The 22,880-nt window shown below is 40.8% G+C and overlaps 1 protein-coding gene across 2 annotated transcripts in view; it reads right to left on the bottom strand.

Moving 5' to 3' along the window:
• Window positions 1–7,901, bottom strand: part of SPARCL1 (SPARC like 1) — a 64,397-nt gene extending 56,496 nt beyond the window's left edge. Inside the window, exon 1 of one of the 2 annotated variants that reach the window (XM_049885761.1) lies at window positions 7,486–7,901. The gene's annotated coding sequence lies outside the window, so the exon portion shown is untranslated. The remainder of the gene's footprint in view (window positions 1–7,485) is intronic. The other variant, XM_049885760.1, reaches the window with a different exon arrangement.
• Between the last annotated feature and the right edge of the window lie 14,979 nt (window positions 7,902–22,880).

The raw sequence follows: 22,880 nt of genomic DNA, 5'->3' as shown, positions 1-22,880 counted from the left end.
TATCCTCAATATACATTATAATATATTATCTATTTGTCCATCTAGGTTGGCCAGAAATTTTGGTTGAGCACCTTTTCATGAGAAAAATCAAGGTGGCATTGCATTCAAGGTCACTTTTTGTATGAGCATATGTGGTTTTCTATTGGGATGTGGTTTTCATTAACGTGATGATTTGATTAATGACCGTTTCTCTACTTTACCCTAAGCACCACAAGAGCACAGCCCCTGTCCGTTTTTGCTTTGCATTGGCATTTAGCACGATATAGAACAATGAATACATTAGTTGTTTGAGATATGAGATAAGATACCGCTTATTTGCATAATTACATGACAGAAAACAGAAACTTTAATAAAAAACATTTTAATGAAAGATGAGATATTTCAATACCTTTTTGCCCTAGTCTTAATCAAGATACAAGCAGTCTGTCTGACTCTTTATAAATATAAAAACTTAATTATTTTTTCCTCTTTATAAGTTCAATGATTCAAGTTTATGCTGTATACATTAAAATTTACTCACTGGGTGAGTCTAAGTTCACAAAGGCCAATTCCTGTCAGAGTTAGACCTTTTAAAACACACATGATTAGTTCTGCAAAAATGAAAAATATGATAATAATACCAGTTGGCATCAAGTCAATTCTGACTCATGACGATCCCACGTGTGTCAGAGTAGAACTGTGTTCCTGTAATCTAGCAACAGAACACGTCTAACTTCAACAGGAGGGATGAGAATCACAAAAGCCAGCACAGAGCTGGCTCCTATGAGGTGGAGGTCAGTTATACCTCCACTCTCCAACTTTGTCACCATGTTGGACACCAGCTGTCCCCCCAATGGCACTCTCTTCTTCTAGCTGAGTTTGGTAATTCATTGCAATGGCCACACAGAACTCACAGATCATATTCACAGTTATGTGGTTTGTTAGGGAAGTAACAGGCTACAACTTGCAATCAGGATCAACTTCATCAATGAGGACAGCTTTCAACCAACAGCACTCAGCTTCTTCTTTGCTGTGCTCACAGCCAGGCCCTTCTCTCAGCTGTGCCAGACAGTAGCCCTTTTCTCAACCACTGGGCCTCACTGGGCCTTGCCCTTGCTGCTGGGCCCTCCCAGGCCTCTGCCCTGCTCAGGCAAGTGTTGCAGCTTTGTTAGCTCCACCACCAGGTGTCCAGAGACACCCTACTCTGCCAGCAAGCCTCCTGCCCGAATGCACTCAGCTCTCTCTCTTTCTGTAGGCTGGCAAGCCCACTGTAGCCATCTGCCAGTCCTGTGGTTCCCGCCGCTCGTACTGCTGCCAGCGTCTCCCGCCGTCTTGTACTGTTTTACACTGTGTTCGGTGTTATAGCTCTTGACCCATATTGCAGGTTTTTTAGGAGGCTATGTCTCTCATTGCCCCTCTTTCAACTGCTGTTGGGTTGGTTGCTTATAAAAGCAAGCTCCTTATCAATTTCAAATTGACCAATCCCCTCAAGATCATTTAAACATTATTGAGTTGTTTTATTTACCCTACTTGTACAGTAAACTGACCAGTCCCTGCAAGTTGCATAAAATAGACCAATCACAGGGCAGGTGTGGCCTAACCAATCATTTTTTGCAGAATTATAAAGCCAAAGCCAGAAAGGCCATATGTAAAGAGAAACCCATTGCTCTGTAGTTGCATAGGGTTTTCAATGACTGTGACCTTTTGGAAGTAGATCATCAGGCCTTTCTTCTGAGGTGCCTTTGGGTGGATTTGAACCACCAGCCTTTCTGTTAGTAGCCAAGCATTTAACCATTTGCACCAGCCAAGAAATCCATAATAATAATAATAAACCCATTATCATCGAGTCGATTCTGACTCATAGCAACCCTATAGAACACAGTGAAACTGCCCTATAGGATTTCCAAGGCTGTAAATCTTTATGGAAGCAAACTGCCACATCTTCCTCCCTCAGAGTGGCTTGTGGGTTCAAACTGCCGACCTTTTGGTTAGCAGCCGAGCGCTAACCACTGTACACCAAAACAAAAATTTTAAAAAACCAAACGCATTGCCGTCAAGTCAATTCCGACTCACAGTGACCCTATAGGACAGAGTGGAACTGCCCCATAGGGTTTCCAAGGAGTGACTGGTGAATTTGAACTGCTGACCTTTTAGTTAGCAGCTGAGCTCTTAACAACTATGCCCCCAGGGCTCCACTGCACTACCAGGGGTGCTTAATAACAATACTACTGCTTAGTGAGCATTTATTGCATGCTAGTTTTTAGAAGTTGCACATGTTCTGTACTTCATATCCACTATTTCAGTTGATCCTCACAACAGCCTTATGAGTTAGCTGTCATGTTCATTTAACAAGTGGTGAAACTGAGGTTCAGTGAACTTAATGGCCACATTTGACTACTGGGTTAGACACTGTAATAGGCACCTAACTCACATTATTTCATTCAATTGCCACAACAATCCTATGACTATTATTATCTCTGTTTTATAGGTGAGAAGACAGAGGCACAGAATGGATAAAATAAAAAAGCTACAGAGCCTGAGTGCCAAGATTTGAGTCCAGGCAGCCTGCCTCAGAATCCTCCTGGATAACCAGGGTACTGTATGTAACACATCGTGGAGACGGGAGAAAGGGTGGGAATGTGGAAAATGGATTTATTGCAGGGTGTGCAGTATGTGTTATCAGTGAGGGTGTTTATATGTCCCTTTCTTTGCTCTCCTGATTGTTTTTCCCCTTAAGTCCACAGTAAACTTGTCACCACTTTAATGGCTTTCTTGTTCATATTCTTAACACCTATTCACTGAATCGTTAAAGGAAACATTTAACTGCTGCAGTTGGTGTACATAAGGTTGCGTAATAGGAAGGAAACAAGCCAGGACTGGAGACTTCATTTCTAAAGAAGGATTTTTAAAGCAGACCAAGAGTTATTTCACAGAGTGGATCATGAAACTCAAGTCTCTCTATACCCTTTCATTGCTATGACGACAGGGAGCTCCAGCTACTTGCGGCCAGAAAAAGCAGCTGACATTTCAACGCTAGGAACATAGAGAGAGGCTTAAAAACAACAAATCAAACCAAACAAAAAAAATGCTTTTGCTTGAATTTCAATTAGCAAAAAAAAACACCCCCCAGAGAAGTCAAAACCACTGTTCTTGCCTTTAGAAACTAGAAGAAAAGGAAAATGTTGGGGGCCTTCTCCCCTTTCCAAGTAGGCCAATAAAACAGAATTGACTGCAAAGCGGCATTTCTTCTCCCTCTGCTTAATGAAAACCTGAAACAGAAAAGCCTCTTTGGTTTCATTTGAGTTGGCCACTAAGGAGCTATTAAATGATGAAGAAGTAAAGACTCGTAGTAATAAACACCCCTTGTTGAAGACCCCGAGGGGAGTACAGTAGTGCCAGATTTATTTTTGCATTTCTTTGCATTAAAAAAAAAAAAGACAATTCAAAGAATATTCCCTTCTTTTACTAGCAGAAAAATTATTCCAAGTGCATAACAGACACCCTTTCTCACTGGTATATGAGATTTCTATCAACAAGGAATAAAATTTCCTCTGCCAGTACTGGGGAACTCAGTAGAGCTTGACCAAGGCAAGGGCATGGAAACTCCACAGATACAGCTGAACTCCCTGAGGACCGAATTACTGGCCTGAGGTTTGGGGGACCACGGTCTCAGGGACATCTAGCTCAATTGGCATAACAGTTTATAAAGAAAATGTTCTACATAAGTAGCGCCTGGGGTCTTAAAAGTTTGTGAGTGGCCATCTAAGATAGTTCACTGATCCCACTCCATTTGGAGCAAGGAAGAATGAAGAAAACCAAAGACACTAGGGAAAGATTAGTCCAAAGGACTAATGGACCACAACTACCACAGCCTACACCAGACTGAGTCCAGCACAACTAGATGGTGCCCGGCTACCACCACTGAATGCTCTGACAGAAATCACAACAGAGGGTCCCAGATAGAGCTGGAGAAAAATGTAGAACAAAATTCTAACTCACAAAAAAAGACCAGACTTACTGGTCTGACAGAGACTGAAGAACCCTGAACGTATGGCCCCTGACACCCTTTTAACTCAGTACTGAAGTCACTTCCGAGCTTCACACTTTAGCCAAAGATCAGACAAGCCTATAAAACAAAACGAGACTAAAGGGGCACACCAGCCCAGGGGCAAGGACGAGAGGGCAGGAGGGGACAGGAAAGCAGGTAATGGGGAGCCCATGGTCGAAAAGGGGAGAGTGTTGACATGTCATGAGGTTGGCCACCAATGTCACAAAACAATGTGTATTAATTATTTAATGAGAAATTATTTGCTCTGTAAGCCATCATCTAAAGCACAATAAAAAAATTTTTCCTCTGCCACTTATGGCGTGTCTATTACTGTGCCAGGTGCTGTACATGGCATTTAATAAACATCTCATTTAATTCTTACAACAACGGTATTTGTGGGTATTGTTATTGCTCCTTTGCTTAATAGAGCCCTGGAGATGTGAAGTGACGGCCCAAGAGTATGAGCAGGGGTGGATTAGCCAGTAAGCAACGTAAGCATGGGCTGACTTGTGTTTACTAATTTGGTGAAACCCGTGTGAAATTGGTCACTACAGATTAGTAAGTAAGCACAAGTAAGCCTGTGCTTACCTTGCTTACTGGGTGATCTGTCCCTGTCAGGGCTTATAAATTTGAAAAGAGACTTTGATTCTGTAGGAAGGTCGTTCGGAGTTGGGAGAGAACAGATGCCAGCCATTCCTAGAAGGGGATTTTTCTTTGATGTGGTGAAAAAATGTGAATCTGTTTACTACAGACTACCTGGTAAGCAAGATAAGCACCGTGCTTACCTTGCCTATTGGATAATGCATACGAGGCAGAGCCAGGATTGAAACCCAGGTGTGACTGACTTGGAAGCCCGTGCTTTGTCCACTCTACTGTGCTAACTCTGAGGAACAGATCTGCCCCTGGTATTTTATTATGTAGCAAAATGGGTAAGTCCAAGGAGAAACCTTGGCGGGAAGGAGGGACTTAGAGGAAATGCCCTTTCTATAGACTTCCAATAGGGAAATACAGATAGGCCATTACTTTCACATTAGCTATGATTGAGTTGGAATTGCCTCACCAGCAACTAACGGCAACGTGATTGAGGGCTTACTATGTATCAGACTTAGCTGCTTTCTTCTTTTAATTCTCACAACATCTCTCTGATTCTACAAACGAGAGGACTGAGATGCAAATTGGTTTAGTAATTTTCCAAAGTTCACAGAGTAATTTAGTGATGAAGCCTGGATATACCCTCTCTTGAAAAAAAAAAAAACAAAACAATAAACCAGTTGCTGGAAAGTCTATTCAAACTCATGGCAACCCCATGTGTTTCAGAGTATAACTGTGAATAGGGTTTTCAATGGCTGTGACCTTTCAGAAGCAGATCTCCAGGCCTTTCTTCTGTGGCATGTCTGTACAGATTGGAACTGACAACCTTTCAGTTCGTAGCCAATTGTTTAACAGTTTGTGCCAGCCATCCTGGAACTCCTGGCTGTACACCGGGTCTCCAGGATTCCAGAGCCCATAGTCTTATATACTCTATTAAATATTCTCCCTGCCTTTGGGTGCAATTAGTCAAGGCCACACCCTCTCTCTTTCAGCATCGTCTCCATCTTTTCGTTTTCAAGACAAAAGTCAGGTTAGCCCCAGGTGGTATTACCCTTGCAAGCTCAGCCTTTGGTGGAAGATGCACTGTGATCCCTGGAAGAACTGGGCCCCAGCCTAGCTGAGCATCTCTCAGCAGCCAGGCCTACCTGGGAAATTGTCCTGGTTTTATGGGGGTCCCCTTCTCCTCCAGAGTGAAATGTATGTGTCAAATCTTTTAACAGCAGTTGTTTCTGTTGTTCTTGGTGGAAAAAGTTTCCCAACATGTTCTGGAAATTTTGACAAATTTAGCTAAAATAGCAAGTTCATGCACTGTTACAAGTCAACTGAATAAAAAAATAGTAAATAGCCCAGAGGAAATGAAATGAATAATGTCTTGGAGTTTTGCAGATACTATCATGTTCATTTCATTCCTGTCATCACTATTGATTATTTCTACTTAGTTGATACGTGAAACTGTGCTGTAAGAGAAGCTGTTGAGGATTAAATCCCAAAGGACCTTGAAAGGAAACCCTAGTACTCTAATTGCTACAAAATGTCCTGAAAGAAAAAGGCAAGATTCATTACTAACATGTATGTATCATTTTCCGAAATGTGGGAAGCAGCATTAGGTGACTGGATGGTACATAGATGAAATAGACTGCTCTACTTTACTTTGGTAGATCTCGTTGGGCAAACAGAAATACAAACTTGTATCTTTCCTCAGAGATGATGTCCTCTTTTAAACGTTTAATAGTAACCATAACCATCAAGTTTTAACTAAATAAACTGTTAGATAAAAAACAGGTATCCAAGAGAAGGGGAGAATTTTTTTTTTTTTAAGATTTCTGCTGAGCTGGACTGAGTGAACATTTCTCTTCAGTGTCCCTCGGCCCTGGGCCAGAGTAGAACTCAGATACAATGCCAAGGTGACATATTTAACCTCTTTGGCAGAATAAAAAGAGTGCAAAAGAGATACTCTTTCTGCAGTACTTCTTGGTGTACAGTTTTAACAGTATTGGTCTGCATTTGAAAGCATGGTTTTCTCCTGCTGGGCAAGCTTTAATACCTACGAGGAATGAGTGAGCAAGACTTGCATTATTATCTATTTTAGAAGAGAGAGTCAGATGTGATAAAATAGCACCTTATAATATAATTGTTACCATAGTCTCTTTAGCTGTTCAGTTCCCCTACCCACTTTTTTTTTTTGCCTCTTTCAATAGGACATCATTAGCAATTAGAGAACTTTTGTGTATGTGTGTGTGTGTGCACCTTAAAGAATGATAGAATGAGACAAGAAACAGCTATAAATTTGCATAAAACTATAAAGGACAATATTTGCAAACACTTAAAAATAATCAAACAAGAGTATAGTATTAAAGGGATTTTCCTATTTTTGGGGGGGGAAATGTTTAATTTTACAGTACTATTATATACAGATCGGAACGATGGTGGTAATTGACTAACTTTAGATAAGTTGGAAATGGAAAACTTACAGAGGACTCTGATCTGAAAGAAGAGAATAATCCCATTTTCCTTATTTCATATATTGAATAAAATATTGCTATGAAATATATTTTAGGATTCAGGCTCCCCCATGAGCTGAATGCTATCCTGGCTAACATCATTTCTGCATTTGTATCCTTGATCTATACTGACGCCATCGTCATGTATTAGTGCTTGCTGTTTTAATCATGGAGGAGAAAAGGAAACACAAACACAAATATTAAAAGCTCCCAGTTCAGTAGGTTTTCAGCAGATTGTGCATATGCGTTGTTCTAAAAAAAAACGATTCTGCATTATTTAGGCAAAAATATTAGACAGCTTTATCACGTCATTCAAATCAGTTTAACAATGCAATTAGACAATGCAGTAAATATATTAAAATTTACCTTCAGTTAGGTGGCTGGACCCAAAGCCTTAGTAGAAAATTGAGGTTGGTTGCCTTCTGTGCCCACAGCCAGGAAATACAAGTTTGACAACTACCCAAGGGAAACTCTAAATCCCTGCTCTCTTTAGCTCTAGCTCTGCTGCTTTGCCCAGAAGCACTTTCAAATCTGTTGGAGTTGAAATTTTGCTGTTCTGTCAGCTACCTAGGGGCTGAAGTGACAGACGAGAATTGGGAGCTTGGCACCAGGGAGGATTTCAGACTGTCATTGTTTTTGCTGCAGATTTCTGCATTCCCCCAGCAGGCTGGCCTCTCTCTCTGAGGACGAGGACGCTCTGTGCTTTCCAGGCTGTGCGAACCAAAAGAGAAAGAGCTAATTCTGCTAGGGCCGATGGGGTTAACTGTCTTCCCCTCAGAGGCTCATAACTTGGCCAGAATATAAGCATTTGGCTCTTCATGCATTTTTTTTTTTTTTTCCCTTCCTTTTCCAACAACTCTAAAAGCTTGTACAAGCAGGATCCCTTTTGGGGGAATTTTATTTTAAGACTCTGAAAAGAAACTCCAAGCTGCTGTTTCTTCCTAAATGAAATTGGGGGCGGGGCAGAGTAAAGAAGGGGAGAATGATTACAGCAGATGCTTTTTTATGGTTTTCAGTCAGAAATTGTTCCCATGGATACAGTCCAGATTTTAACAATAGCAGGTTACTTCAGATACTTTAACTTTTCTTTGAATGAGCTTTGGAAATCTGCACGTATATGAAGCATCACCGCTTTATATTATAAATCACTTCTGCACTAATTTAGAAACTGTGCAGTTCGGGTTTTGCTCTTCCCCAAACAGCTCCCTACTATAACCTGACGTATAATGGTTGCTCTTTAAGGAGTTTTCCTGTGAAATAGACTGGAGGTATGCATTTATTTTCGTCTCGGCATTCTGGTTACTTATAGATATACTTAGTCTCTTCTACTGCTACTTTTACATTTACCACACACTTACTATGTATCAGACACTGTGACAACACCTTTTTATGCATTGTTTCCATTGATCCTCACAAGCCTACATGAGGGAAGATCTACTGTGTACCTGTCTGAGAGGTAGTATGTGTAGTGGTTAGGTCTAGCAGGCTTTGGGGCCAGGCAGCTCGGCTTTGCATCCTGGCTTCACCACTTTCTAACCAGATGACCTTACACAGAGTCCTTATCTATAAGACGGGGATACAAATATGGGGACAATAACAGCATCTCTCTCAGATAGTAGCTCTGAGCTTTAAAATGTTCTGAGTTTTAAATAAGCTGATACATGTAAATCACACAGAAAACAAAAATATTAGCTGTTACGATTGGCACATGAGGAAACCAAAGCTTGGCAAGGCTGAGAAATTTATCCAGGGTCTTGGGGCTCACACGTGGTAGGGTGGGACTCAAATCCAAGTACCCTGGCTCATTGCCAAGCTTGTGTTACTCGACCCCTAGACTGTAAGAAGCATGCCATGAGCCCTTTAAGGGTAGGGAATGTGCCCGGTCCCCCTCTGTATTTTTTTTCTAGCACAACGCTTTGTATGCTGTAAATGCTCCATTAACATTAGGGGAACGGTTGTCATAGATTTTCTAAATTTATGGCCAAATCAGGACAAAAGCCAAATAAAAGACTTAAAGCAAAAACAAACAAAAACCACATCTATATTTCCAGGCAAATATGCGCTTAGACAATTCTCTCGAAGCACATTAGAAACATCAGCCTATTTATTTTCACAACACCCAGAGAGAAGGGTAACAAGAATTCTCTTTGTTTTGCAGGTGGGGAAATTTGGGTGCAGAGGAAACTGGGCAACTTGCCTAGGATCTGAAAAGTCGGCGGCGCAGCTGGGAACCACCTCACATCTCTAGAATCAGAATTACTTGCTCCAATCCGCCTTTCCAAGGACAGGATGAAAGGACGTGACATCCTTTTGCTTCAGACAATGGGGTATTTTTCCTTAGTCAAGGTCTAGGGTGTGAGCAGTCTTCTCAGAGAAAGGATAAAAGGCGTGGGCTGTGTTTGACTTTGCTTCTCCCTTGCCCCTGTGCATATCTGGGTCTTAGAACTGTGGAAGACACAGTCACCATTTCCTCAACAGGCCCTGAAAGGCACGGGAGTGGGGGGCAATTGCAGGGTATGTGGGAAAAATGTTTTGAAAAATTTTGGCTCTGTTGGTTAAGGGACATTTCCTCAAGGACCCAAAATAATGACTTCTTATCCTAATAATCATTCTCATCTATTTGAGATAGCTTTATAAGATTGATTTCAGGTAATTATATCAGCGCAGAGAAAGTTTTATCTAGAGGGCTGTGGAAGAAAGACTGGAGAGACTAAAATATTTTTTCTAATACAGTGATATTTTATGTTTCTATGAAATGATCAAAATAAAATTAATTATATAAATATGTGCTACCTTAAAACATAATTTGGCTAAAGCAAATTTGATTCATCCCTTTAATGTAAATATGTACCTACAGAGTTCATTTGTAAGAGGTAAAGCTTGGGAATTTTGACTCTGAGTTTTATGGGATGTCTTCCCCTAGGTCTTATTAATCTAGAATGATTAAAAAGATGATTGTATTGCTTATAACTAAATACAAGAGAAACATGATTTGTTTCAAAGGACCTTGAATTAACAGTGTTTTTAAATAAGGCTTTATTTTGAGAATGCTCATTGGCAGATATCCAAACTCTTACCGTTTCTGAAGCTGGCATTTCTAAAATAGTTTACAGCACATAAAGCTGAGAACATTAAACCTACACCAATATCCACCAAATAGCTGGCTTTGTAGATCAGATTTAGAAAGCTTATACAACATCTAAACGTGATAGGAAAACTCTGAAAGATAAAGTGATTATTACATTACTGTACATGAACTGACCTAAGTAACATCAACACTGTCAGAAGGGTCCAACAAATGTCAGCAACTGAGCTGAAGCACGTAATTTTTAACCCTTTAGTGTTAGGATTCCCTTTGAGAATCTGAAGAAAGCTGTGGGCAAGCTCCTGAAGTCCATCTAGACTTCAGGATTAGCTTAGAGCAATACCAATTGTGAGAGAGTCCCCCACTCAGGCACTCCATGAGGTGACAGACCCCTGGTTCAGGTGAAAGTTTCCTGAGTAGCACAGATGGTTTGCACTTGACTAGTAACCTAAAAGGAGTCCCTGGGTGGCAAAAATGATTGAGCACTGGACTACCAACTGAAAGGTTGGTGGTTCAAACCAACCCAGAGTTGCCTTGGAAGTAAGGCATGGTGGTCTGCTTCCGAAAGGTCACATCCTTAAAAAGCCCATGGAGCACAGTTCTACTCTGCATATATGGGATTGCCATGATTTGGAATTTACTCAATGGAAACTAACAATGACAACAACTAACTGAAATGTTGGCAGTTTGAACCCACCAGCAGCTCTGCAGAAGAAAGATCTGATCATCTGCTTCCTATGGAGCTGTTCTACTCCGTAACGCATGGGGTCACCATGAGTCGGAATTGACTCAATGGTGGTGGTTTTTTTTTTTGGTTTTGGTTCAGGTGAGGGACTGGAGAACTCATTAGTCCATCATCAAGAATGTAGTGAGGCTCTTGTTCTGCATAGCACAAGCCTGTGGGGAATATGACAGAAATCTCTTAGTCCCTGCCTGTTAGGAGTTTAAGAGCTAAGACATACACTCATTGTCAGAAGGAGGAACAATTTCCTTGGGTAGGGGAGAGCCTCAGGTAGAACGTGGGTATGGATAAAGGAAAGCTGCAGTGAAAACAGGGTGCCTATAATTATCTTGTCGAGGACCTGGCCTGTAGGACCCTCCTCCTTGCTTACCCATTGTATCTTTTAGACCTTGATATTTAGTCCTGACTCTGTGGGTCTCACTTTTGGAATCCACATTCAGTTCTCAGTTCTGGCTTAGTTACTAATATCAGCCTGTGCAATCTCCCCCATTCCCACCTCTACCATCATATCCTGGCACTGAACCATCTCAGGTTGGTTATGATGGCTCAGCTGTATCTTAACATCTGGTCACTTTCTGGGTCAATTTCTAACAACTGATTCTTGCAGAATTTTATTCTAGACATCTTCCTCAGTTCAGCCCTTCTGATGAAAGCTGTGGGCAAGCTTAGCCATACTCTAGATCAGATCCTAAGCAGAAGCTTGACACACAGGAAACAATTACAAATAGGAGAATAGCAAAATGTGCAAAATATTTTTGCTAAACATAGCATGGCTAATATAGTGAACTGGTATTTTTCTAGTAATAACTTTCAAAGCAATAGAAATGGAAATAAAAGGGGAAAGGTAGGTTAGGACTAGGTGAACTTTGGATGCTCAGCAGTTTGGCCTTTATTAATTAGGTAAAAGGAAGCTCTGGAAAATTTCCTGTTGAGGGTTAGAAAGAGTAGGTACGGAAAGAAGATACAATGTTATATCAATCAGGATAGGCTAAGTTATGCTTCAGTAACAAACAGCCCCCAAATACCAGAATCTTACGATAACAAAGGTTTATTTTTCATTCATGCTACATGTTCACTGCAGGTCTCCTGCAATTCTGCTCCATGCTGTCTTTACTCTGGGATCTTGGCTGACTGAGATATTCCTTTAGAGAAGAAAAAGAGATGTAGCAAACTGAGCTTGGTTCTTAAAAGCTTCTGCCTGGGTGTAATGCACATCCCTTCTGTCCACATTTTATTACTGAATTTCATTGTCACATGGCCACACCTGAGTTCAACAAGGTGAGAAAGTATAATCTTCCCACAGAGGGAAGGAATCATTCACTGGTAAGTAAACCAGAAAATAGATTTTAATCAGGAATGGAAGGATAGGACAGCCTGTTGAAAAAAAAAATCAGGAAGAAAGAAGAGAAGATAGAAAGGACATAAAGTTAAAAAAAGGGAGGGGGAATAAAAGGAACAAGGGGGCAAGAGAGAGGAAAGTAGGATAAAAATGAGACACAGCTCTACAGAAGATAAAAAATTTTTTTTAAGAGAACTGGGACAACAGAAACTTGGAGTTAGATTAGCTTAGAGCAATACCAATCATATGGTTCTCTACAGTTGTGAGATGTGGGTTGCACATTTAACTCTAAACTTCTGCTTGGCCAAAAGGAAGAAGAGAATATGATTATGGTGATTTTATAATGTCCCATAATGTAAATTTGGATTTCATAAAAAGCAAATAAGACACTATGTGAAGCACCCCCTACAGCATCCTTGCAATATCAATTTTTTATGGCTGTTTCTTACAACATCCCTCAATGGTTAGGTGATGGAATAAGAACAAAGCCAAATTTATTAAAATAATTTTGTGAGCTGCTATCAAACGATCTTTTATTCTTCAACCAGATGTTGATATTAGCAAACTTTCAAACAATGTAACTCCTGTTTGTAATTACCCGCTGATCTCTTTTGAGCCTGGCTTTATGAACTACTACATAAATACGGACATGTCCAACGGATGAGTGGGATAGGTCCTTCAGGATGAGCCAAGGACTTCTTGGGAAACACTCATTCTAAGGGAACAGGAAGTCTGGCAGACAAAATTAACTCAGTCATGTAGCCGTTGGAGTAGCGGAACGGTTTATTTCCCTCAGATTTGACCAAATCCAACTGTATTCTAGAGTTTAAATGGAATGAGACATTTCAATTAAATCTGTTGCAAACACCGGATCATAAACTGGCCTACTTTATACCCATGTGATTCAGTGTGACGGAAAGCACAGCAGGCTTCAGCGTATGGATGACTTCAAGCACACAGCTGTGTTGGCCTTTCAGTGGCTTTAGCCAGGGCAAGAGTGCACAGTGGAGGCTCTCAGGGAGATGACCAGCAGTGACAAGGTGAAACAGAGGCACAGTGCCTGGTGGTGTCTGGTGGTAGCAGTGGTTCCCAGTGGAGATGGTGGTGCCTGGCAAACATGGTAGAGCTCAGTGGGAGGAAGCAACCCTCTGTTGAGAGGTGACCCAATTGTGGGCCTCAGAACAGGGCACCTCATATAGCTTCCCAGGTGTGCATATCCGCAAAGGAGCCAGGGCAAAAGGTCATGAAATGGCAGACATCATATGGCACTTGGAATATGGGGACAGACACATGAGAAATCTCTGAGGACGTCTAGAAAATAATGATTGACTGTAACTTTGAGGTGGAGGGCTGAGTTACAAAGTGAGAGTCAAAGAAGTAAAGCTGCAGAGGCCTGAGGAAAGAAACAGGAGATCTCAATGCACATTTTTTCTTCTGGAATTGCTTAAAATCATTCCTAGTTTTACCAAAATCCATAGCTGCTCTCAAGTGGCCCAGTTCATGAGGCTATTTTGCACCTGTGCGTGAGTAGATTTTCGTTTAACAGTGAAGAGTTCTGTCTGCTTTTTTGTATTCCTGAAACCCTTCATCACAATAGCAAGAAATCTTGTTCTTTTTTGTCCTTTGAGAAGTTTCAATCACCATTAAAAGATCCCAAAAGAACCTATATGCATCCAGTGCTTTGATTAGGAATTGGTAAATTCTAAATTGAAGAACATTTGAAGTTCGGTGCCCGTAGTTTTCTTGTTTCTCCAATCCTTTGTGCCTACCTCCCTACTAGATGTATCAGATTATCAAAGGACATCAAAAGGGCCTGATGGGACTTCCCTGTTTACTGATGTCATTGAGCACTACTAGACATAAATTCTACTACTTGGTGAACCAGATATACCATCCAAGCCCACTGAGGATTGAGGGTCTGTTCCAAATCCTTGTTCTGTCTGGGGGAAGAACAGCAAGAGAATTGAACAGTCAGGCTGACCTGAATTCAATTCCCATGTCTTTTGCTTTCCAGCTGTGTGACCTTGGGTAAGCTACTTAATCGCTCTATGTCTTGATGTCCTCATCTGTCAAATGAGGATGATAATAGGGTAATTGTGAGGAAAAGAGGTGATGCTTACAAAGTGCTTAGCTTAACGCATGGTTTACCTGGGTTCAATAAATCACAGTAATAACGGTGATAATGATGATGATGGTTAACGCTACCAGTAAGGAGTCCAAATACTGCTGGAGATTCTGGCACGCAGCCTTCTGTGATGGGATATAGAATGCCTCCTCTTTTTCGCATGAACTGTTAATATACTTTGGAAGGGATGATGACTTTCGGGCAGGAGGATGAAACACATCTTTTTAGTCAAGCTTTGCAAATACAGCAGCTGCTTACATAAATCCCTGGAGTCCCATGTAGTTGTCTTTTTTCAGACAGAATGCTCATTGAGTTTGAGGGAATCTGGGCCAGCTGTGCACGAGCAACATTGAGCTCCATAGCTGCTCTCTCATTCTGACCTCACCTTGGGGCAGACACAGGGTCCAACTTATCAAACTGCCTGATTTTTGGATCTCCTGTCCAAGTGAGGTGCAGCTGGAATTCTTCATATTTCTGTTCATTTGACTTGCAGGATGTGTCTTGTTCACCAAGACAGAAGTTTATACTCGGGCCTTCTCATGGGTGAGGTCATTTTGCTGTTATTAGCCAAAAGCCGCCCTCCTCCAAATCTGTCTGATGTTTTTTTGGCTGTAGTGTTGAGTTCCCAGAGCAAGATGTCTGAGACTAAGAACTACTGCTTGTGTAACGAAGCAATCCTATTCTGGAGATTTGTCCCTGTGGTCATGTTTTCTTCTTGGTTTTGAGGGAGGGTTATTTCTCGTGAATATTTCAGTTGTGAAAGAGTATTGGGTTAGTTATAGAGATTTTGTGTGATTTGATTGTACACATCAGAACTGGTGATACTGCAGCTGAGGCCTGGACTCTAGCAATTGTTAGGAGAGCCAGTTTAGGATTGTTTAGGGCCTGTGTTGGCATTAACTGGCTGGCAACAGGAAAGGAGCCAAAGCGAATGATTTGCACAAATTCCTATCCTCTCAAGGCTAGAGTTTTTCAACTTTTTCTATTTTCCATTTTTGCCCCTCCAAGGAGTGTTTTGAACACCCTTTTCCTAATGGCCCTCCCTGCTGTGAAATTGTAATACCATTAATACACTGTATATATATTTATTATTATATGTATTTATGTGTTTTAACATAAAAATAATAAGATTTTTTCACCTCCCCAAGGACCTGTTTTTGACCCCTTGGTAATGAACCTCATCCAATTGACAGAAGCATGTCTCATGCTGAAAAATAAACAATTTACTATAGTGTAATAAAAAAAAAAAATTTTTTTTTTAATCAAATGGTAGTTATGAGTTATGGGTGGAGAGACTGAGTTATGCATGTTTTCCTATAGAACTCAATATTTAATGAACTGCATTCATTACTGTACAAGATTTTATAAAAGAATAAGCAGAAATAACTTTTTGAAGACATTGTAGTTGCTTTTCAGAGAGAATGAGGTCAAAATTTTTATAAAGTCATTTTTTTTCTGTCTTGTTAACACATCTCTTCACATGTTGTATGTTAATGGTTGAAATTTGGCAAAAAAGAGAACGACAGATATCTCTTGCAGTTGCCCCTCTTTATTCCTATGACCACATCTCTGACGAACTCCTCAGTCACTTCACATTTACCTGTTTTCCCTGTTTCTGGACTCACATCACAGTCACTATTGACCCTGGGGGGCAGGCAGGCAACAGGAATTAATAAAGAAGTTCAACAACAACAACAAATTTTTTTTTTTTTTTTTATGGGTGTAAGAAAACAGAACACACAAGGGCAATGATGGCTGGCAGCTGAGCCTGGGCCTTTATGTTGGGAAGACAAAAGCGAGTACTTAGGAGTAGAGGAACTGGAAGATATATGTTCCATGTAAAGGTGGCAGCTGCTATGCTACTCTAGTGGCCTTATTGTCATGGGGAAAAGATGGTCCAGTGTTGTCAGATTATTCTGTTATTTATCATTTTATTGTGCCACCACTCATCTGTCAGTTTGTCATACTGTGGTGGCTTGTGTGTTGCTGTGATGTTAGGAAGCTATGCCATTGGTATTTCAAACACCAGCAGGATCATTCATGGTGGACAGATTTTAGTGGAGCTTCAAAACTAAGGCAGACTACAAAGAACGAACTGGTAGCCTACTTATGAAAAAACTGGCCAGTGAAAACCTTATGAAAAGCAGCAGAACATTGATATAGTACTGGAAAATGATACCCTCAGGTTGGAAAGCACTCCAAAAATGACTGGGGAGAGCTGCCCCCTCAAAGTAGAGTCAATCTTAATGACGTGGATGGAGTCAAGCTTTTAGGACCTTCATTTGCTGATGTGGTGTGACTCAAAATGCGAAGAAACAGCTGCAAACATCCATTAATAATCAGAACATGGAATGTGTGAAGTATGGATCTAGGAAAAATCGGAAGTCATCAAAAATGAAATGGACTACATAGAAATTGATATCCTAGGCATTAGTGAGCGCAAATGGACTGGTATTGGCCATTTTGAATTGGATAATCATATGGTCTACTATGCTAGGAATGATAAATTGAAGAGGAAAGGCGTTGCATTCACCATCAAAAAGAACATTTCAAGATCTATCCTGAACTAAACACTTCATGGGATGAAGTTCCCAGGCTCAGAGGCAAAGGACCATAGACTTGGGAGACATCTATATCAATTGACACAATGTAGTTCTTAAAGATAAGATTCCACATTCTACTTTGGTGAGTAGTGTCTGGGGTCTTAAAAGCTTGTGAGTGGCCATCTAAGATATAACTATCGGTCTTTTTTAGTCTGGAGCAAAGGAGAGGGAAAAATACTAAAGGCCTAAGGGAGCAATTAGTACAAAGGACTAATAGACCACATGAATCACAGCCTACACAACCCTGAGACCAGAACAAGATGGTGCCTGGCTACCACTAATGACTGCTCTGACTGGGATTATAATAAAGGGTCCCAGATAGAGTGGGAGAAAAATGTAGAACAAATTATCAAATTCACAAGAAGACCAGACTTACTGGTCTGACAGAGACTGGAGGAACCCTTGAGACTGTGACCCCTGGACACCTTCGATCTCAGACTTGAAGCCACTCCTGAAGTTCATCTTTTGACCAAAAATTTGGCAGGCCTATAAGACAAACAATAATACTCTTGAGGAATGTGCTTCTTAGATCAATCAAATATATGAGATCAAATGGGCTACACTTCCTCAGGAACAAGAAGGTGGGAGTGGACAGGAAAACTGGAAGAATGGACATGGTAAACCCAGGTTGGAAAGGAAAAGGAGGAGAGGGCTGATACAATGCAGGATTATAGCCAGTGCCATGAAACAATTTGTGTATAAATTTTTGAATGAAAACCTAACTTGCTCTGTAAACTTTCACCTAAATCACACACACACACACACACACACACACACACACACACACACACACACAGATTTACCCTGAAGTACAGTGCTGTGAGTGAATGGATAATATCCATATGCTTATAAGGAGCACCAGTTAACGTGATTATTATTCAAATTTATGCACCAACCACTAATGCCAAAGATGAAGAAATTGAAATTTTTTTACCAACTTCTGCAGTCTGAAATCGATCAAACATGCAATCAAGATGCGTTGATAATTACTGGTGATTGGAATGCAAAAGTTAGAAGCAAAGAAAGACCAGTAGTTGGAAAATATAGTCTTGGCAACAGAAACAATGCCGGAGATCACATTATAGAATTTTACAAGATGAACGACTTATTCATTGCAAATACCATTATTCAATAACATAAATGGCGACTATTTTTTTTTTTTTATACATGTGGACCTCACTGGATGGAATACACAAGAATCAAACAGGCTACATCTGCAGAAACAGATGATGGAGAAGCTCAATATCCTTAACCAGAACAAGGCCAGGGGCCTACTGCAGAATAGACCATCAATTGCTCATATGCAAGTTCAAGTTGAAGCCGAAGAAAATTAAGACAAATCCACAAGAGCCAAAATAGGATCTTGAGTATGTTATTGTTGTTGTTAGGTGCTGTTGAGGCTGTTCCAACTCATAGCTACCCTATGTACAACAGAACAAAACACCACCCAGTCCTGCGCCATGCTCACAATCGTTGTTATGCTTGAGCCCATTGTTGTAGCCACTGTGTCAACCCATTTCGTTGAGGGTCTTTTTCTTTTCCGCTGACCTTGTACTTTACCAAGCATGGTGTCTCTCTTAGTCATCTAGGACTGCTATAACAGAAATACCACAAGTGGATAGCTTTAACAAAGAGAAATTTATTCCTCACGTAAAGTAGGCTAAAAGTCCAAATACGAGGTGTCAGCTCCAGGGGAAGTCTTGCTCTATCTGTTGGCTGTGGAAGAAGGTCTTTGTCCCATGGTCAAGGAGCTTCTCAGGCAAAGGAGACACTCTGCTCCTGGTGTTGCTTTCTTGGTGGTATGAGGTCCCCAACGCCCTGCTTGCTTCTCTTTCCTTTTATATCTTAAGAGTAACCCCCTTTACTTTGGATCAGGGATGTGACCTGGTAAGGGTGTTGTGATCCCACCCTAATCCTTTTAACATAAAATTACAATCACAAAATGGAGGACCACCACAGAATACTGGGAATCATGGCCTAACCAAGACGATACACATTTTTGGGGGTTCATAATTCAATCCATGACAATGTCCTTCTCTAGGGACTGATCCCTCCTGACAACATGTCCAAAGTATGTAAGATTCAATCTCGCCATCCTGGCTTCTGAGGAGCTTTCTTGTTGTACTTCTTCCAAGACAGGTTTGTTCGTTCTTTTGGCAGTCTGTGGTATATTCAGTATTCTTTGCCAACACTGCAATGAAAGGCAACAATTCTTCATCAGTCTCCCTCATTCATTGTCCAGCTTTTACATGCATATGATGCGATTGAAAATGCCATGGATTGAGTCAGGCACACCTTAGTCTTCAAGGCGACATCCATGCTTTTCAACACTTTAAATAGGTCCTTTGCAGCAGATTTACCCAATGGAATGTGTCTTTTGTTTTGACTGCTGCTTCCATGGGTGTTGATTGTGAATCTAAGCAAAATGAAATTCTTGACAACTTCAACCTTTTCTCTGTTTATTACGATGTTGAGTATTGGTCCACTTGTGAGGATTTTTGTTTTATGTTGTTGTGTAATCCATACTGAAGGCTGTGGTCTTTAATCTTCATCAGCAAGTGCTTCAAGTCCTCTTCATTTTCAGCAAGGAAGGTTGTGTCACCTGCATAATGCAGGTTGTTAATGAGTCTTCCTCCAATCTGATGCCCCATTCTTCTTCATGTAGTCCAGCTTCTCCAATTATTTCCTCTGCATACAGATTGAATAGGTATGGTGAAAGGATATAACCCTGATGCACATCTTTCCTGACTTTAAACCATGCAATATCCCCTTGCTGTGTCTGAACAACTGCCTCTTGATCTATGTAGAAATTCCTCATGAGCACAATTAAGTGCTCTGGAATTCCCATTCTTTGCAATGTTATCCATAATTTGGTATGATCCACACAGTCGAATGCCTTTGCATAGTCAATATCTGACCTGAGTTTAGAGATCATCTCAAGAATAAATTTGATGCATTGAACTCTAATGACTGAAGACTAAAGGAGTTTTAGGATGACATCAAGGACATCATTCATGAAGAAAGCTAAAGGTCATTAAAAACACAGGAGAGAAAGAAAAGACCAAAATGGATGTCAGAAGAGAGTCTGAAACTTGCTCTTGAGTGTCGAGTAGCTAAAGCAAATGGAAGAAATGATGCAGTAAAAGAAATGAAGAGAAGATTTCAAAGGGTGGCTTGAGAAGACTTAGAAAAATATAATGAAATGTGCAAAGAACCTGGAGTTAGAAAATCAAAAGAGAAGAACACACTTGGCATTTCACAAGCTGAAAGAACTGAAGAAAAAATCCAAGCCACGAGTTGCAACACTGAAGGATTGTATGGGCAAAATATTGAGTGATGCAGGAAGCATCAAAAGAAGATGGAAGGAATACACAAAGAATTGGCTGAATTCAACCACTTCAGGAGGTAGCATATGTTCAAGAACCAATGGTACTGAGGGAAGAAGTCCAAGTTGCACTGTAGGAATCGGCAAAAAACAAATCTCCAGGAATTGATGGAATACCAATTGAGATGTTCCAACAAACAGATGCAAGGCTGGACGTGCTCACTTGTCTATACCAAGCAGTTTGGAAGATAGCTACATGGCCAACTGACTGGAAGAGATCCATATTTGTGCCCAGTCCAAGAAAGGTGATCCAACAGAATGTGGAAATTATCAACTATTATCATTAATATCACACACAAGTAAAATTTTGCTGAAGATTATTCAGAAGTGGTTGTAGCAGTACATCAACAGGGAACTGCCAAAATTTCAAGCTGGATTCAGAAGACGACATGGAACAAGGGTTATCATTGCTGATGTCAGATGGATCTTGGATGAAATCAGAGAATACCAGAAAGATGTTCACCTGTGTTCTATTGGCTAAGCAAAGGCACTCGACTCTGTGGATCATAACAAATTATGGATACCACTGTGAAGAATGGGAATTCCAGAACAGTTAATTGTGTCCATGTGTAACGTATACATAGACCATGAGACAGTCATTCGAACAGAACAAGGGGTTTAAAATTAGGAAAGTTGTGCATCAGAGTTGTGTCTCTTCACCATACTTATTCAATCTGTATACTGAGAAAATCTGAGAAGCTGGACTCTATGAAGAAGAACACAGCAGCATCAGGATTGGAGGAAGACTCATTATCAACCCATGATATGCAGATGACACAACTTTGTTTGTGGAAAGCAAAGAGGACTTGAAGCACTTATTGATGAAGATCAAAAATTATGCCTTCAGTATGGATTCCGTCTCAACATAAGGAAAACAAAAATCCTCACAGTTGGAGCAGTGAGCAATATCATGATAAATGGAGAAAATACTGAAGTTGTCAAGGATTTCATTTACTTGGATCCACAATCAACACCCATGGGTGCAGCAGTCAAGAAATCAAAGGATGCATTGCATAGGGCAATCTGTTGCAAAAATAAAAATGTCACTATGATGGTTAAATTTGTGTCTTAGGCTGGGCTCCTCTAGAGAAGCAAAATCATTAAAGTGTATGAATGAATGAATGAATAAATATATCAAGGAAATAGCTCACATGGTTATAGAGACTGTAACATCCCAAGTCCATAGGTCAGGAAAGAGGCTTCTCCTGATTCACATAGCCGCAGGGGCTGGTGAACCTAAGGTTGGCAGGTGGGAGAGCAGGGCTATTGCTAACAGGCTGTGAAGACTGAAGAATCCCCAGATCAGCAGGCAAGACTGCAGGTTAGCTGCTAGCTCAAGTCCCAAGAACTGGAGGTCAGATGAACAGGAGCCAGGTGCAGGGTCCAGAACTAGTAAAAGCCATCAAGCCCTGCCTGAATGTCTGCCCATGCTCAATGCAGGCCACACATCCAAGGAAACTGCCCTTCAACTGATTGGCTACTCACAGCACATCCCATCATGAGGTTGATCAAGTATCAAATCTCAATAGGGAAGTGATCACATTATACAACATGCAAAACCCTGAAAATCATGGCCCAGCCCAGTAGACACACAATCTTAACCAGCACAGTCCACCCCTTGTCAACTTGGCTCCTGTATACATCTCCTTAAACCATACGTAATCTCTGAATAAAGACCATTATAAAGTCATACTTGGGCGTAACATGATACAACAAACACACATACAACCAAAAATGCAGTAGCCCTGTTTACATCTTATATTTTGTAAGTTAAAAAAAAATATTTGTTGCACACATACAAAGCAGAAATACTCATTACAATTACAGCCCTTGTTTTTACAACTGGTCATGTGGCTATAACTTGTATTTCAAATGACCTTCTTCTACCACCCCTTCCCTATTCCCTTTGCCCTCAGCAAGCAACTCAGCTGATTGTGGTTCTTTGCCTGATAGGGTGACCGAAACCTTTGTTCCTGAAGGGTCTCAGCCATTAGTCATCATGTTGGAATTGGTCGCTGTAGCTTTCCATTGACTTTAATCACAAAGCATGGAAGCATTAAGAGACGCCATAAGGCCTGGTAATAAGACAAAAGCTGTTTCTCAAAAGAAGGGTAGTTATCTGTAGAGGATGGCAGGGCTTTGCTCCAAAATTCTGAGAGTCTATGGTTCACCAATAGAGGCCTACCAAAGACTTCAAACAGCATTTCTATCTACCATGGATACTTCAAGCACCATTGGATTAGCTGCTTTTTGAGTCACTTGATAAATAAGCTGGAGTAGGACACCCAAAAGAGGAATATGCTGCCTCCAAAACCCAAAGGGGCCCACTAGGCACTGTGCCTTCTTTTTAGTTGTGGGAGGGGCCAGATGCAATAACTTTTCCTTCACTTTAGAAGAAATATCTCAACATGCCCCACACTACTGGATCCCTAGAAATTTCAGTGAGGTGGAAGGTGCCTGAATTTTTGTGGGATTAATGTCC

Source organism: Elephas maximus, chromosome 5, assembly GCF_024166365.1.
Source record: "Elephas maximus indicus isolate mEleMax1 chromosome 5, mEleMax1 primary haplotype, whole genome shotgun sequence".
Taxonomy (NCBI): Eukaryota; Metazoa; Chordata; class Mammalia; order Proboscidea; family Elephantidae; genus Elephas; species Elephas maximus.
The sequence above is the reverse complement of the archived record's forward strand: the minus strand, read 5'-3'. Positions and strand labels throughout refer to the sequence as shown.